General features: G+C 35.6%; 1 long non-coding RNA gene across 2 annotated transcripts in view; it reads left to right on the forward strand.

Moving 5' to 3' along the window:
- The window catches only part of LOC144381638 (uncharacterized), a 97,687-nt gene that overhangs the window by 33,864 nt on the left and 45,901 nt on the right, over positions 1-17,922 (forward strand). The window contains exons 2-3 of one of the 2 annotated variants that reach the window (XR_013447253.1): positions 2,544-2,586; positions 16,348-16,502. This is a non-coding gene — a long non-coding RNA (uncharacterized LOC144381638). The remainder of the gene's footprint in view (positions 1-2,543; positions 2,587-16,347; positions 16,503-17,922) is intronic. The other variant, XR_013447254.1, reaches the window with a different exon arrangement.

Here is a 17,922-nt window from a genome sequence, read left to right on the forward strand (position 1 = left end):
TCTGCGACTTATCAGTTGGAAAAATACTCCCAAATTACCCTGTTACAACTTTGTAACAGTTTTTGTTGTAACACTCGAAGGAAAATTGGACAAGCAAGTTTTGTGGTAAAGTTGAATAGGCTTGGGAAAGAGTGTATTTATGAAGTGTACCTACAATATTTTAAGGAAAACAGAAACATACACCTATATGGTTAACATGATCAATAGGTCAACAGGAACACTGTAGGATTCTTCTCCAACTTCAGTTAACACTAGAGATTTGATAATGTACTTAAAGCTTAATGATCTGGATAAATTAACATCTGTGTGTAGATATTCTTTTGTTTTAACTGCTTATTAATGTAGTTAATAATTTTCCATATCTCCCTGCTTGTTCCATATATTGTTCAGTATAGTAGCCTTTAATGTTCTGATATGAAATAATGCAAAACTGATTAAAATAATGTTTGCCATTGATAACAGTAAGACATGGAAATTAGGGATAATATCATAGCCCTCTCCCTCCTTTGTTTTGCTTTGCCTTCCTGAGTGCAGTGCTAAGGGGGGTGCATCCTAGCACATCTCCCCCTCAGGCAGTTGGCAGTGCTGGGGGCAATTCTTATTAAACATCTCCCCTTGTGCACATTCCCAGATGTGAGTTCACTTGTACCCCAGGAGCAGCTGGTGAGTTTTGCGAGTGCTCCAACTTGCATCCAGTGCCAGCTTCGCACTGAATTCAGGAACACGTGACACTTCCTGTGATTTTCCATCAAGTTTGACGGCCAACAACCTGTCTCCCTTCCATTTGCTTCCAGTCACATTTCCTTGACCTCAAAACAGTTCATTCTTGAACCATCAGTCTTGACCCTTTGTAAAGCACTGTTGGTCAAGGACAATCCAGTGAACTACTGTGAGACTCAGGGGCTGGACCCATATTCTCTACAATGTGAATCCCATCCTCCGGGAGAATTCATCTCTTCTAAATTTCTCCTTACTTGGGGACTCTTTCCCCACCACTCCTAAGATATTCTTCAGTTTATTTCCTCTTAGCCAATTTTCCATTACTCCAATCTCATATTAATAATTATTTTCAGTAGAGTTCTCCCGCTCAAATGACTGTGTTTTTCTGTCCTATGCTTAGACTTAGACTGCATGAAGAAATAGGAATCAAAAAAACTATGCTAAGAAGATGGGCAAATTTGTAGTTTGAATTATATGATGCAATTGCCAATAGTTGGGATTCGTTAACCTATATCAAACAGAAGTAATAGCAAAAAGGGTAAAACAGAAATCATAGCCTTCCTACCTTACAGTGAGAAGAAAATCACCAATACATTCTTTAGGAAACGTGCTACTTAAGTTCTTCATCTTAGATACAGGGAAATGAGACAGAGAAAGTCTTTTTTGGTTCCACTCACTATCCAACATCCCTTGGCCTAATCTGATTAATTGTTTTACATCACTGTTCTACTGACTGGCGCTCACAGATTATGGAGGATCTCTGGACTCTGTATGCCAGACATGTGGTTACAAACACTGTATGCTATGCCTTGAGAAATTTTTTAAAATATAAGAGGCAGGATCTTTTGTCCCCACTATGGCTGCTGAGAAAGAAGAAAAAAAAAATGAAAGTTTTGTTTCAAGTTAAACATCTTAAAAGAGTAACAGTATTTGTTTTATTTATTTTAAATAATATAATATTAAGAGCTGTAATGAAACAATCTTAATTTCAAATTAAGAAGAGGGCACCTGGGTGGCTCAGTCGGTTGGGTGTCTGCCTTCAGCTCAGGTCATGATCCCAGGGTCCTGGGATGGAGTCCTGCATCGGGCTCCCTGCTCAATGGGGAGTCTGCTTCTCCCTCTGCCCCTCTTCCCACTTGTTCTCTCAATCTCTCTCTCAAATGAATGAAATCTTTTTTTTATTATTATTATGTTATGTTAGTCACCATATATTATATCATTAGTTTTTGATGTAGTGTTCCATGATTCATTGTTTGTGTATAACACCAGTGCTCTATGCAGAACGTGCCCTCTTTAATACCCATCACCAGATTAACCCATGCTCCCACCCTCCTCTCCTTTAGAACCCTCAGTTTGTTTCTCAGAGTCCATAGTCTCTCATGGTTTGTCTCCCCCTCTGATTCCCCCCCTTCATTTAAAAAATTAAGAAGATTATATATCAGTAAGTGAAAAAAGAAAACAAATCATTTAAAATAATGTCTTGTTCAATAAAAACGTTTACTGAAAAGCTCAGCTAAAGTTTTAGTTACTGCATGAAAAGAAATTCTCTTTTCCCCTTATTCTCATCCTTCGTCAGAGCCTCACTGGTACTTCTCCTTCAATATTTTTGCCCTATCTCTTTTTTTCTTTAGTTGGCTCTATTATTAACCTCCAAACCCAGTTAATGGTGGCATTCTGGAGAATAGAGGGTTATTGTAACTTCTTTGTATGGAATAAAGATATTTAAATCATCATCACTTTACATAAAATAATCTGAATATTAAAGTTATGTTAAAGATTATATGATATTTCTATGGTCAAAAATATTCTTTGTGATTTTTCAGGGTCTTGAGTCTTCACTGTGAACATGAAGTACTGATAATAGAGGTAAGTGTAAACATTTATCATCCTCTATTTTATTTATTAAGTAACCTTCATAATTGTGATCTACAAGACCAATACTTGTCTTATATTACTGTCTTACTATAATACCTAAAATGTAGTAAATGCTCAGTAAGTATCTGAGAATCAATGCTAAGCTAAAGATTAGCAAAGTAGTAATACCTATTTCACCAAATCACTATAATATCCCTTCTTCCCGTGAATATTATATATTGTGTTCTAGTAAAATATTTATAAAGTTATTCCCAAATATTTGCAAGAATTCAGGATATATCCCTAATATGATTTCAGTCATCCATCTCTTCTTTTTTCAATGACTTCAATGAAAATATAAGTATAGGGGACATGGCAAAACAAGCCACAGAATACTTTATTACTGGTTTGTTCTTAGTCTCATAATTCAATTCCAGAACTCTATAAACTTCTCTGGGCCATTTGAGGAAAATCTTACTTAAATTAGCTAATTGAATCAGTTTAAATATCCTAAAAATAAAAGTACTACAAATCCCAATTTATAGATTTTTGAGTCCAAATGTGAAACTTGAAACTTCTCATTCAATGAAAGTCAAATATGCCTATCTAGGTAAAAAAGCAATGGAATCAGAGACCTAAAGGAAGAATGAGTGAGCAAAGTAGTTTTAATGCCTCCAAATGGATAACTTAGATGTCAGCCTTGATCTTCAACCAAGTATAGGCAGCAGGCACACCCCTGTAGCTATCTGGATGACACAGAATCCAAAGAGGGAAGATGGCTAGCCCGAGCCAATGTCTTTTTACCCTGGATACACAGAAAGAACAGACCTAAGAAAAGTCACCCTGTTCATATATGCTGACTTTGTAACAAATTCAGATTTCTGCTTTTTAAGAAATTGGTTCAACCCATGGGCTTGAGTCAATTAATCAAGGTTATGGCTTCTTCACTTACTATTTTAAAGTGGAGAAGCTTTGCCTTTGATCTTCACCGGGAATGAATTAGAGCAGAGGTAATTTATGAGTAGAGGATGATGAAAGAGAAGAATTGAGTGCTGCTTAAAAGCCAATCATGTATTACTTGATCACATGCCAACTAGATGTCATTAGAGCCTGTTATTTGTACTTCAGGATTAACTAGGTTTGGTTTAAAAAAAAAGTCATCGAATTGCTAAAAAAAGACATTCTAAACTTTTCTTAGTGCATTTTTTATCATATGTGAAAATATTACCCAATTTTCACCCACAAGTTTTATAATATTTGTATAGCTAATATTTTAATAATATCTCTTTCTTCATAACATTTTTGTTGCAGGTATTAAGGCAACTACTACTTTTTTAGGAATCTTAATGTTTATATTTGTTTCCAGTTAGAATGAGTCACAACATTTCAGAATTATTTCATGCTTACAAATAACTAATTGTATTGTACAATTACTGTGGTAAGACAATTCCAAATCTTGGTTCAATCACTTGAGTTTCAATTTTGTCTTAATTCCTGTTAACATTATTTTGTTTATTTGCTAGTTATAATTGAGTCATATCATTACAACCAGTTATGTAAGAACTTGGAGCTTAAAAAAAAAAAAAAGAACTTGGAGTTTACTGTGCTCAAAGTATATATTTAATATCAGTTCTACCAACTCCTTGTTTTACAATAACCTAGGTTTATTTTTTAGAACATTTTAAATGTTTTTTTTTTTTTCCTATGGGTATGTCGCTTAAAACTTGATCTTTTTTTTTTAATTCTAGATGCTTCTTAAAAATGTCTTTATATTTTTCCCGTAATGTTAGAATTTTTAAAAATCAGGCATGTATAAACAATCAAAAAGTACTTTTATATTCAGTATGGAGTATGAAATCCATTTTAATATGTATTTAAACTAATATATATTTATTTCATTTGAATTATTATCTGATAATACTTTAAAATAATTAGGTATAGTAACATTACATTATCTGTTTCTTGGGCACTATTTTTTAATCCACAGTTATTTATATTTGCTGTTTGATTAGAATTTATTTCAGTAAATTTTTCTACATTATTTTTCTACATCTTGAAGCTGTAAGTCTAATGGATTTATACAGTAGTTTCTGAGTATTACTGCTTCAGAAGGTTCAGCTTTTTGACAATGATTTTCATACAGCTATATTAAGTAATAGCTTAGAATTGGATCATCTAAATCATTCTATCTTATGCTTTTCAAGAAACTCATCATTCACTAAGCATCTCAGTTATTTGACAACTTGAGAGGATTAAGAAGTGTGTTGACTTATTTAAACTGTTTCATGAATTAACTCAAATAAAAGATGATATGTGAAGGAAAACTTAAAAGAAAAAAAATCCCACAAGTGCAATAACAACAAAAAGTTCTTTCATAGAAATAAAACATTTATAGGGTGCAGCTGAAAGGAATCATAACTAATTTCTTAGTAAACTTCTAAGAACTAGATTTGTGGCAAGTTTAATATATATCTTCATTTACCTATTTGTTTTTATTTCCAAACTTAGACAGTTTTTCCTGTCCCATATTCATAATGATACTTGTATTAAAACTGTAATGTATATCTTCTTGCCCCTTCAGTTCCTTTTAGCATTTATTTAATGCCGATGCTGTATACATCATTATTTATGGTGCTGAATCATTATTATGGTGCTGCATCATCCACCATGAATAACGGTTCCCAATGACTCCTCCAAAAGTTGTTACTGTGCTTTCTTAATGATCATTGCAAATACATATTTTACCTTTCCAAGTAATCAAAGATTGACAGATATTATGTTGAATATACAACATTATATTTTAAGGTAAATATGACAGATCCCGGTGCCCTATCCATTTCTCCTAGTTACTTACAGTGTTTATTTTATTTTGAATTTTGTGGGCCTACTTGTCTATTAATTGTCAGCACCTGTGCCTCTTTGCATAAGGGCTTTCTCTTGTCAAAGGAGAATGTACTACCTATGTGAATTATAAGTCAGAAACTGGGGAAATAGAGACGCTTCCCCATCAGCCCGACCAGTGAATGATAGAAGCTGGTAGATAATTCGGCAGCTCCATTACTCATCTGGTAGAATGTTGAGGTGTTAGTTCCATATTACTTCCTAAATACTATAACTTGATTGATAATGTACTCTTTGCTGATTTTTTTTGCCTTTCTATATCAATTCTATCTAATAATTCAAATCTATGTATTATTCTCTATCAATATTTCTATGATATTTTATTGTATAACTACTAGCACTTACCTTTTTGTCTCAGACTCTGTTTCTGGGGAAACCATATATAAGACAGATGATACCATTTATTGTCCTAGGAAGCAAAGCCTCAGGATTGACTTCTGGAATTTGGTCACTTTTCAGCCAGATTAAAACCAAAGACACTGTTATCAGTAGTAAGGAGATAATAATATTCTCTGGCATGTTGATTTGAAACAGAGCGGGTAAAAGAGGACGCATGGTCTTATATAGAATCTCTAACATTTGAAAGCTACAAGTGGAGATTAAGTTGTAAGAAAGACAGAAGTTTTTTACTAACTGCTATTGATTCCCTGAAAGAAACCACAAACAAACAAACAAGCAAGCAGGATTTAGTCAGCCATCTATAAATTCAGAGCACAACGTGAAAGTCACAAGGCTTCTCTGTAGCCCTGAGGTCCTTATCTCCTGCAGCTGTAAGACTGTGCAGAAAACCAGCCTATAATCTGATTGTGAGAATTTGTTGGTTTGCACACTTAGGAACTTCCCGAGTAAAGTCTGAAACTACATGTCTCCCCCCAACCCCTGCCACCACTCTGACACCTCTCCTTATGTGGAGAGCAGGGAGACCTAGGTTGGTAAGGGACAGGTTTAATAAGCAAGAGAACTTACATATGAGGCTTGTCTTGGGTGGCCACAAGACCAAGAGAGCCCTTCCCCTACCTGCCAGATTCTTAAAAGTTTATGTAGAAGCTTTAACTGAGTTCAGTCATGTATTCAGTCCAGATGGTATCAACAACACATTGCTCTCTCAAGACCGTGTCCTTTAAAACAGCTCCCACTGTGGAAATGGTGAGCAGAATGTGCATTCCAAGGATAGCAGAGGGTGTGAGGAGCCTCCTATCACTCGGGCCCAGTTTGTAGATCAACCAGCATTTTCTTGATGACCTCTTCTAACAAAATTAACAGGAAAAACTGCATTCGTATACCCATTTTTATGCAAAAGTAATGACACTGATAAGGAAGGAGTGATCCCTGAAATAGGGACACCTCAGGGGATGCACTTGAGAATCTTGAACTCAGATTTCCATGAACCCTCTAGGCTGGCATAAGTAGCTTTCTTGCTCTTGCTAGAGGATGTCAAAGTACCTTTGATTGGAGATCATGAAAAAGAAACATCTGAGGCATATGACTTGTCCTCCTCAATTTCTGACCTCAACTTCCATTGTATTACTTCTAAAGAATCATTAGGGCCAAGTCAACTACAGCATGACAATGAGGCCACAACCAGGTCTCACACCCCTCAGGGATAAAGGATCTGGGACACCCTATAAGGCAAGCAACTGAAGTTGGCAACTAACTTAAAGATGAGGGGTATCCAAAGTAGATGGTGGAGCGAAGATGATAAATATCAGTTGCATTCTTGGGACCAAAACAGCACAGTTACTATAGTGTATATGACTAAACCTTTTAATGTAGATCTGTCTTTTAGAGAATGTCACTAGCAGTTACCTTGGGAAATCATTGATAAGATGGAATGAATTTAACATGGGCTATGAATGTATCAGTGCCCTGCCTATATCAACTTCACACATCATTTCCATGCACATCAGCTCAATTTTCAATTGCTAGCAACTGTATGTTTGCATCTTTGGCAGAGGACTTATCAGTCAAGTTTGAACCAGAGAAGCAGAAGCAGAATCAGTATCTCTCTCTCTCTCTCCAAGCATTGGCATGGCTTACACAATTGCAAGAGTGGGTGAAGCAAGTCTGCAATCCATAGGGCAGGCAGAGTCAGGAAAGGGAGCATACAGCAGGCTGGGACACATGAACAAGGGTCAAAGCCCTTGTGTACCGGCAGAATTTCTTCTCTCTCTCAGGGAAGCCTCAGGCCCACATGTAAAGTCAGGACCAGACAGATTATCCAGGATCATCTTTATTTAAAGTCAACGAAGGGGCACTTTAATTACATCTGCAAAATCCCTAAACAGCAGTACCTAGATTAATGGTTGACTGAGTAAGTGAGGACTAGAGTCTAGTCAAGTTAGACATATCAAAAAAGTCATAATAGAGGGCTTTCTCCACTGGAAAGAGGACACTCTCTCCCCCTACTTCTGGCTCAGGCTGGCAGAGCCAGGGGATTAACTGGCCCTCCCAAACAGCCCTCAGCCAAAGATGAATGAGTGTTGGTGGGAAGTTGGGCTCTCCAGCCCTTTAGGCCGACTGACTCTAGGGTCTGTATCCTACACTGGCTCTCGGAGTTTCTGAGTGGGATTTAGTTCCGGTTGCTTACAGTTATACTAGTTTGATAGTCTACACTTTAGTGACAATTCCTACTCCTCTATTGGTTTCTCCTATGATCATCTTCCAAATAAGCTAATTTTGCTGGAAACCTTGCCTCCAGGTTTACTCTGAGGGAAGGCAAACAAAGACAATAAGTAATATATTACATTACTGTTTAAGGAGTTGAGAAAATATTATGTTTATTTTAAATTTTCTTACATCATATTTAATCATTGCTACCTTTCTTTAAGAAAAAAGGGTAGTTCATAGATTCAGAAATATCAAATGGAAATTTTTGAAAGAATCTTAAATCAGGACAATATACATTTTTAATGCAAAATTATCATGCTTTGTTCTTTGCCCTTCCATGATGGGATTAATGATCTGAGTGTACATATACTGAACACCATTGATTTGCTGAGCTGCTATGCTCTGAGTTTGAGAAGCATATATTTATCAGCGAAAGAGAGACTGTTGATGGCTAAGCAGGACTTTTACTGTAAATGCCATATTTACATATTTACATGGTTAATCCAACTTATAAGGTTCTGTCATATCTATTTACTAGAAATTTGAATTCATATATCTGAAATATTGAATTGGCCATGAGAGTAGAATAAGAAGGAGTGCATAGGAATGGGTGCTTTGATTTGGCTGACTAGTAAAAATTAGTTAATTTTCTGTTACCAAGTAAGATACTTCTCCAAAAACTTACAAATAACTAATAATATTCTTGATCTTCCAGTAGGTAATTTTAATCAGTAATGTGGATTTAAGATCAAGTTCACCTTTACTAAAACATTTTTAAATCGCTGAAGATTTCATTGCATTATAAAACATTTTTATTTCCTTAAACGTGAAATCCAGTCTACTTTCTTTGAAAATTATTCTACCCCCCCCCCCCGAAATCTACTGCCTGTGGTAAAAATGTAAGTTGTTGCCATGTATTAAATGATGATTAAGAAAAATTCAAGACATCTTTTTAGTTCGTTCTCATTATTGTGTCTGTTAAAGTAAAACTAAACCAGTATGACTACAGGTTAGATTATTAAAAAATGCATGTTCGATGGGCGCCTGGGTGGCTCAGTTGGTTAAGCGACTGCCTTCGGCTCAGGTCATGATCCTGGAGTCCCTGGATCGAGTCCCGCATCGGGCTCCCTGCTCGGCGGGGAGTCTGCTTCTCCCTCTGACCCTCCCCCCTCTCATGTGCTTGCTCTCTCTCATTCTCTCTCTCTCAAATAAATAAATTAAAAAAAAAAATGCATGTTCGAAATTATTACAGTATTTCCAGCAAAATGTAGCAATTTCCCTGCATTTACCTTAGTAAATTATGGGTTGTTTAATGGATTGTTTCAGAGTAAGAAACGAAACTTACTTCTTGGAGCAATTTAATTTGTTCAATCGATTAGTATTCTTCATGATATTATGCTTAGAAAAAACTGTCTGTTAAAGTTAGAGAAAAGATACCAAAAGCCAGTATTATAGATATTTTAAGCCTTTTTAAAAGCAACTGTATAGCCTTTGGAACCCAATGGTATTATTCATATGTTTATATACTTATATTTTCATTAGAACAACATCTGCTTTGTGAAAATAATACCTACATTTGAAAATAATTTAATAGACACTGTGTCTGAGACTCTTAAGGACAAGTGTGAAATTGTTTTATCTTCATTTTCTGGAGCTCTGGACAGCTGATTGAGACAGTACAGAGAGCATCTGCTGGAGGGGTAGCTCCTGGGATACTTGTCAAATTGATTGTGTTCAGAAACAACTGAGACACAAAAGAAAGAGAGCTTCTAATCACATTGCATTTAGAATGTTGTTCAAATCGGGAAACTGTAATTTAGAACTAAAAAGCTTTGCTTGACATTTTAGAATTTTTAATTAACAGAATATTCTATTAGCTCATATATTTCTCTCCAGGTGACTAAAATGGATTTCCACCCGGGCTTTTTTTCCATATGCCATAAACTTTTTGAATAAATAAGTAACACATTGATACATTAATTCTGATTCCATAGGCAGACTGCTATACCAAGGGCAGGAAACTAAAAGTCATTCCACTATATTATTTTTTTTTTTAAGTACATTGCCAGTGACTTTGTTTTGTCTGTATGATTACACTGATTTTCAGTGACTAAAAATCATGCATACCTTATAAAGTAATTGATTTTTCAAAGAACAATATAAGTGACTTAGGAAGTATAAAATTCTTGAAAAAATGAAAGCATCATCCATTTTTTCGAGTATATGCATATTTTATCATCTTCTATCATTATCATTGTCATTACTTTCTTCCATTGATAGATCTCTTTCTTCACATAACTGTTGGAAAATAGAGGTTCATACACTATCAGAAGAAACCTGAAGAGTGCTAAATTGAAACAGATTCTTGTTTTTGCTATTATTAGATTTGTTGCTGACTAAATGTCTGGAAAGAAAAAGAATTCAATGTAAAAAGATTGTAATAAATTAAAGATGATTAATTAACAAGTATGATAGAAATCCTCTCAGGAATGCAATAAATGTGAATGCCAAGTATCCCTGATTGATGACAGCAAGAAGTACAATTACACTTTTCCCCCCTCTATTCTTTCTTCACACGGTGCTAGTTGTGACTATTAATGAGAAGATAAAATGATGAAGGGATAAGAATATACCACTGTGGCATAAAAATTATTTTGAGCTGAAGACACTTGAGAATCAACAGATTCTCAGTAGAAAGGCTTTGTCTGAACACTACCCCCCTTACCCGCCTAAAAGTAGAGCCTTCCAAAAATAAAAGTCAACTGCTATAATCTCCCTTCAAGGGAAATTTACGCCTATTACTGGAAAGGAGAAGTCAGCAACTGAGTGAGAAATTGCATAAACAAACATGATCACAACACTAACATACTTCCCCTAGAAGTTCTTAAAGTTCCATTTGTCTTTCCTAAAAGTCATTTGTTTTTTCTTTAAGTGACCTTTCTTCCCCTGTCCCATTCCTACTAAAATGGTATATAATCTCTAAATTCTAGCCACTTTTATGAGCCACTTCCCTTGTGAGCTTCCACGAACCGATGTGGATAAACTTTGTCCTTTCTCCTGTTAATTTGTCTTTTATCAGTTTAATTTATGGGCCACAATTACTAATCCTAAAGTTTTTCCTCCCTGACAATGACAATAACAATAAAGTAATTAACACTATACTAAACTCCAGCTTCTGTTTCTTTATTTTTCTCTTCACTTTGTGGTCTTTCTATTCCCTAATTTAATATGCTTAAAAACTGATCTTTTTTTAAAAAACATTTATATATTTGAGAGAGAGAGCACACAGGAGGGGAGAGTGGGCAGAGGGAGAGGGAGAGAATCGTCAAGCAGACTCCCCGCAAGACCCTGAGGTCATGACCCCCGAAATCAAGAGTTGGACAGACGCTTAACCAACTGAGCCTTCCAGGTACCCCAAACTGAGCCCTTTTTTATTTTTTAAATTTCTTTCTTTCTTACACTTTGTTTGCTTCCTCATCACCATCCTAAAATCATTTTGTGACGTCTGCTAAGAGCTTGCTTTTTATTCACATCACCTGCAGTGTAATGAAGTACTCTGTAAGAGTATGTTTCCATGGATTTCTGTGGCAGCAACATTCAATGGCTGAGCAAGCAAGGGATGAGAACAGGAGACAAAGGCGATGCAATTCACATGTCTCCTCAAGGGCACATTCTCATCTTGACACAGATGTGAATGACTTGCAAGTATTTTATGACCACTTGAATTTGCATTCTTATTTTGTGTGTGTATACCCAGAGTGATATATTCACTATAGGGACCATGGCTGAAACAAATGATTTCTAAAACATTATTAGATATTTCTGAATAGACTCAATATTTAAAATATTATTCTCCATTACCTTATTATTATTATTATTTAAGATTTATTTATTCATTTGAGGCACAGAGATACAGAGAGAGAGAGAGCATGAGCAGGGGGGGAGGCAGAGAGAGAGGGAGAAGCAGATTCCCCGCTGAGCCAGGAGCCCGATGCGGGACTCGATCCCAGGACCCTGGGATCATGACCTGAGCTGAAGGCAGACACTCAACCATCTGAGCCACCCAGGCGCCCCCTCCATTACTTTAATAATGAATATGTATTTTCAGTTAATATTTAAGCATTAACACAAATGATATAAGAAATAGACTACATTTGGCTTAATCACTCAGATTTATTGTAAAAATAGTGTTTTTACCTATGGCTTGATAATAGATACTTGCAATTCATCTGCAGTGATCCTTGCCTCATCATTGGTGCTACAGCCCAGGATATGGTAGCATATTAGATAAATGACAATTAACTCAAATTTCCCTTGCAAATTCATGCTTCATTTCTCTGGCTAAAGAAAATACAACACCAATTGCCAGTATGGTTATAGTTGTTGTACTTATTACTTAAAGAGATCTTTTCTATTTAGCATTTTCTGTGCAGCCAGGTATGAAATTAACCGGTGAGGCTACTTTGGGGGAATTTTTTTTTTTTTCTAGTTGATGTAATGTGAGTGAAGGGAAAGAGAACCAAGCAATGATCTTTATGTTCCATTTGGAGCATGTGTCTACAAAACATTTCCTTAGACAAATCTGTTCAAACTCCTAATTAAAATTGTCTTGGTCTGACAATTTTCAGAAGTCAGTAACATTTCATTTCATAAAACAGCACATCAAAATCACTTGGGAGGTCCTCTTTTGAAAAGTTGTTACCTCCAGGGTTGGGAATAGCATAGGGCAGTGGTTCTCAAATTTAAACACCTGTAAGAGAAAAATAGGGTGCTTATTAAAATATAGATTGCTGAATCCACTCCTAGACATTCTCGTTCAGGAGGACTGGGGTGAAGGCCTAATAATTTGCATTTCCAACCAGTTCCCAGGTGACGCTGAGGTTGCTAATATGGCAACAACAATTTGAGAACTACTGGCATAGGGTGGAAAAAGTTTCACAGATGATTCTTCTATCAACACTCCTGCAGTTGAAGTTTAGATTTATAAAAAGCAATATTAGAAATGAGGCAAAATTATATGGATCTATATCTACATAAATTTTCTAAATCCAATTTGAGTTAATATATCCCAGAAACTTGTGGCCATTCTTAATATGTCCTGAAACATTTGGAGAAATATGAGTAAAATTATCTTTTTGATGTAATTTCTCTCTCACACACATATACTGCAGGTTTTATGCTGGTTATAAAAATATTCCTGAATGGCTTCATACTGGCCAGGCTGGCATCAAAATTAGATTTGTGAGGTGATGCTCTTTGAGGAGATTGTAAAACTAAGGCCATCTGCAAAGGAAAGGTGGTGGTGTCTACTTAATGATGGCTTTATCATAGCAAATATTATAAAGCTATCTCTGTAATAAAAACAATTAGCCAATTATATATTCCAAAATGATTATCTAAGAAGAAAAGATATTAGCATGCTTAATTAATATTGACTATATAAAACAAAAAGAAAAATAATTTACATCTGTTAAAGTTTTCCAAATATTTGAATCAAAAGAAACACTGAATTTTCTATGAACTGTTAGTAATTAGTTAACCACACTTACTATGCCTTTACTTAGCTGAATATTTGTAAATAAAACTACAAACTAATAACTAATAGTTTTGGGATCATAAGCATATGGTAATAAGCTGATTGTCACAGTTTCCTGTTACAATTCTGGAATCATGTGAATTCTGACTAATCACCAAATACCACTAAAAATATGTTCTCAGCATGCTGATGAATGTATTGGATAATTTTTTTTCCTACAGCAATAGGACATCCTACTTACTCCAAAAAATAACACTTCAGTGTAGCCTAATATGGTGGTGATTTACCCATTGATAACTAGACTAATCAGAATAAAATAAGCCAGAAGTAAATGAAGTTAAATACATAATCAAAGTGACAATATTTCTACATTTTTTCCAGTTTTATTGAGGTAAAATTGACAAATAAAATTATAGTATCTTTAAAGTGTAGAATGTGATGATTTCATATATGCACACATTGTAAAAGGATTTCCCCAATCAAGTTAATTAATACATCCATCACCTCACATAGTTTACATTTTTGTGTGTGAGAACACTTAATATATAAACTCACAGCAAATTTCAATTATACAATACAGTATTATCAACTATAGTCATCACATTATACATTAGATCCTCAGAATTTATTAATCTTATAACTGAAACTTTGTGTCTTTTTTATGCTGTCTCCAGTTTCCCCACAGTGCCCTTGGCAACCATGATTTTACTCTCTGTTTCTATGAGTTTGTCCAGTATTCCTGGATGATATGATGCTGACATCAGCCGGGTTTTCAATGGCAATAATGACAGGAGCTGACAGCAAAAGCTTCTTACAGGTTCTCTTCAGATTTAGGATGTAAATGCTATCACTTTTCCTTCTGTGGACGTACTGTTCCATTGAAGTCAAGGTTAGTGCCACCCAAGTGGGTTCCTGCTACAAGGAATTTGAGGCCATCCTCTTCTTTCATTTGCAGGACATCAAGGGTTCTAGACATTGTGAAAGTTTCCCTTTAAGTTATGACAGGAATGCAGAACAACACTGTATGGACCCCTCCTGGGGTAGTGCAGAAAGACTCTCATGTTTTTCTTAATAACATTTTTCCCCTCTGGATTACTTTATTAAGAATACAGTATATAATGCATATAACATACAGGATATGTGTTAATTAACTATTTATGTTATCAGTAAGGCTTCTGAGCAACAGTAGGCTATTAGTAGTCAATTTTGGGGGGAGTCAAAAGTTATATGCAGATTTTCAACTATGTGGTGGGGAGTTAGCACCCCCAATTCTCATGTTGTTCAAGTGTCAACTCCATAGATCTTTCACCTCCTTGGTTAAATTTATATTTATTTATACTTATTATAAGTGTATTATTCTTTCTTATGCTACTGTAAGTGGTATTGTTTTAATTTCTCTTTACATATGTCAATCTACCAATTGAGATGATCATATGATTTTTATCATTAATTCTGTTAATGTGATATCAAATTTATTGATTTGTGTAGGTTGAACTATCCTTGCAACCCAGATTAAATCCTACTTGATTATGGTGTATGATTTTTTTTTTTTAAGGCTTAAATTCATGACCCTGAGATCAAGACCTAAGCTGAAATCGGGAGTTAGATGCTTAACTAACTGAGCCACCCAGGTGCCCCTATGGTGTATGACCTTTTTAATGTGCTGTTGATTTTTTTGTTGTTGTGGATAATATTTTGTTGAGGATCTCTGCTTCTTTATTAGTCAAGCATCTTACCCTGTAGTTGTCTTTTCTTATAGTGTCCTTGTCTGGTTTTGGCATCAGGGTGATGCTGGCTTCATAAAATGAGTTTGGATGCATACCCTCCTTCTTGAGTTTTGTGGAAGAATTTGAGTAGTATTGTTATTAATTTTTTTAAATGTTTGGTAGAATTCACCAGTACAGTCATCTCTTTGTGGGATTTTCTTTGTTGACATGTTTTTGATTCCTGCTTCAAACTCCTTACTCATGTTAGTCTGTTCAGATTTTCTACTTGGAAATCATGAAATATCTTGTATGACCCTTCACATTCAGGCTATATGTGTTCTTAAAGCTAGCTGGTACGAGTCTCTTGTAGGCAGCATAGAGTTGGGTCTTTTTTCTTTTGGAAAATTTTAATCTGTGCATCCACTTTATGTCTTTTGATTAGAAAATTTAGTCCATTTATTTTAAAAACGATTATTGGTAAGTATGAGCCTGGAGGGGAGAGCTATGAGAAATGCTTATACATCTGTTTAGAAGCTGCTTCTTTGTTTACTATGGTCCTATGGCTGAGCCCTGTTGGCTCTTAGAGCTAGGTGTTTTGGGGAATTGCCCCTCATGTGGTAGCCTTAAATTTAGGGTGCTAGATGTGTGATATAACCCTTGAGTTCAGGGTTCTTCATTGTAAGACACTGTGCGCACTGAGGGTGTTGTTTATGGCCACAGTGTGTCTATCTTTCTTACCTGTTTTGATACATTCCTCAAAGTGTAGGAGTCAGTCTGTTAGTTTCTGGATTACTCTCAGGATTGATTCATGTGTAGCTATATATACATAGTACATCCATGGGAAGAAGGAAAGTCAGGAACCTCCTGTCTTGCCATCTTGGTGATGTCTCCCAAAGTGATCATATTTTTAAAATGCCAAAATGTCTCTGCTTCAAAATATGTGGCTCTTGTTAAAAGATTTCATTATTTTACTTCATTTTATTTTGCATTTGCATTTATTTTGTTTTTTTTTCTTTTTTAAAGATTTTATTTATCTATTCATGAGAGACAGAGAGAGAGAGAGGCAGAGGGAGAAGCAGGCTCCTAAGGAGCAGGGAGCCTGATGCGGGACTCCATCCCAGGACCCCGGGATCATGACCCAAGCTGAAGGCAGACGCTCAACCATCTGAGCCATCCAGGTGCCCTATTTTGTTTTTTATTATTTAGTTAGGAGTCCCAATTTTAGGGACCAACACAAGTTCGAGTTTTTTAAAAATTTGATTTCTTATGCTCTTGTTCATTTGACACCCTATGCAACTTTAATAATTTTATACATATGCATAATCTGTTTTCTGGCAACTGAATCATCTCTGAAATTACATTTTCCTTTTTCCTCAACTGTAAGGCATCATTTTCTTTAGAATCTGCAGATGTCATCAAATTAAAGAAAATATGGCTTTGGTACCACAGAACACAAATCCGGCTTCAAAATGTTACTCCCAGTGCCGTGCAAATTGCCAAAATATAAATTCATTCTGTTTAATATGTTATCAACTTAACAGATGGTATTCATGTGTGGGCATCCAAAAGACCATAGATGAGCATCAAGTATGTATGTCTGAGAGTAGAACTTCAGGCCAAGAATGCTGAGGCTGTTATCTTTTTTGAATATCTGCACCTCAGTGTCAATGACTCTGAAATCAGGAGCAGTAAAGAGGTGAATGAAATCCTTCATAATAAGCGGCATAATATGGAAAATCTGCAACTGATCTCACATTCTTCACCTACATATTTTTTAAAGCATTTTTAAAAAACATCTTGGTATAAGCGGAGGTTGTTCACATAAGACGAATGATTGTGTTGAGAAAGCAATTGAATAACATTTCATATATGGCATATAAAGCTTGTAAGGCAATTTTCAAAAAATATATAAAAATGTTGGGTTGTGTTGCCTGTATAATTGTGAATTATGGGTTTTTAAAAAACACAGCAGAGGAGGTCCTGGGTGGTTCAGTCGACTAAGCTTCCGACTCTTGATTTCAGCTCAGGTCATGATCTCAGGGTTGTGAGATCGAGGCCCACATCGGGCTCTGCACTGAGCGCAGTGTCTGCTTAAGAATCTCTCTCTCCCTGTACTCGTTCCCTCACTCACGTGTGTGCATTCTCTCTCGCTCTCTCAAATAAATCAATAAAATCTTTAAAAACACAATAGAAAGCATATATTGAGTATGTTTTTACAAATATCATTTTCAAGCTAGCTTGAAAGTGGAACTTTCAACTTCTGCTTTTTATAAATGGAAATCTGAAGCACATAAATGCTAAGAAAATTCAATTCTCAAGGTCTTCTGTGAATTAGAGTAGTCCTGAGGCTAACACTTGGTTTAGGACTCCCAAAGTAATATTTTTCCCGTTAGTACTTGAATAACTAAAAAATATTTTGTGGACCTCTGCTTATAAGGTTTCTGCAGGTGCAGCTGGAAACAATCTATTTCAATAGAGGGAATTAAAGATAAGTACAAGTTAAGAGGCACAATTTCTCAACGGATTAATAGTGATGGCCATGGATCCACAATGACTTAGGTCGGATCACACCATTGCCACATAACAGCTTTGTAACCT

Source organism: Halichoerus grypus, chromosome 4, assembly GCF_964656455.1.
Source record: "Halichoerus grypus chromosome 4, mHalGry1.hap1.1, whole genome shotgun sequence".
NCBI classification, from domain to species: domain Eukaryota; kingdom Metazoa; phylum Chordata; class Mammalia; order Carnivora; family Phocidae; genus Halichoerus; species Halichoerus grypus.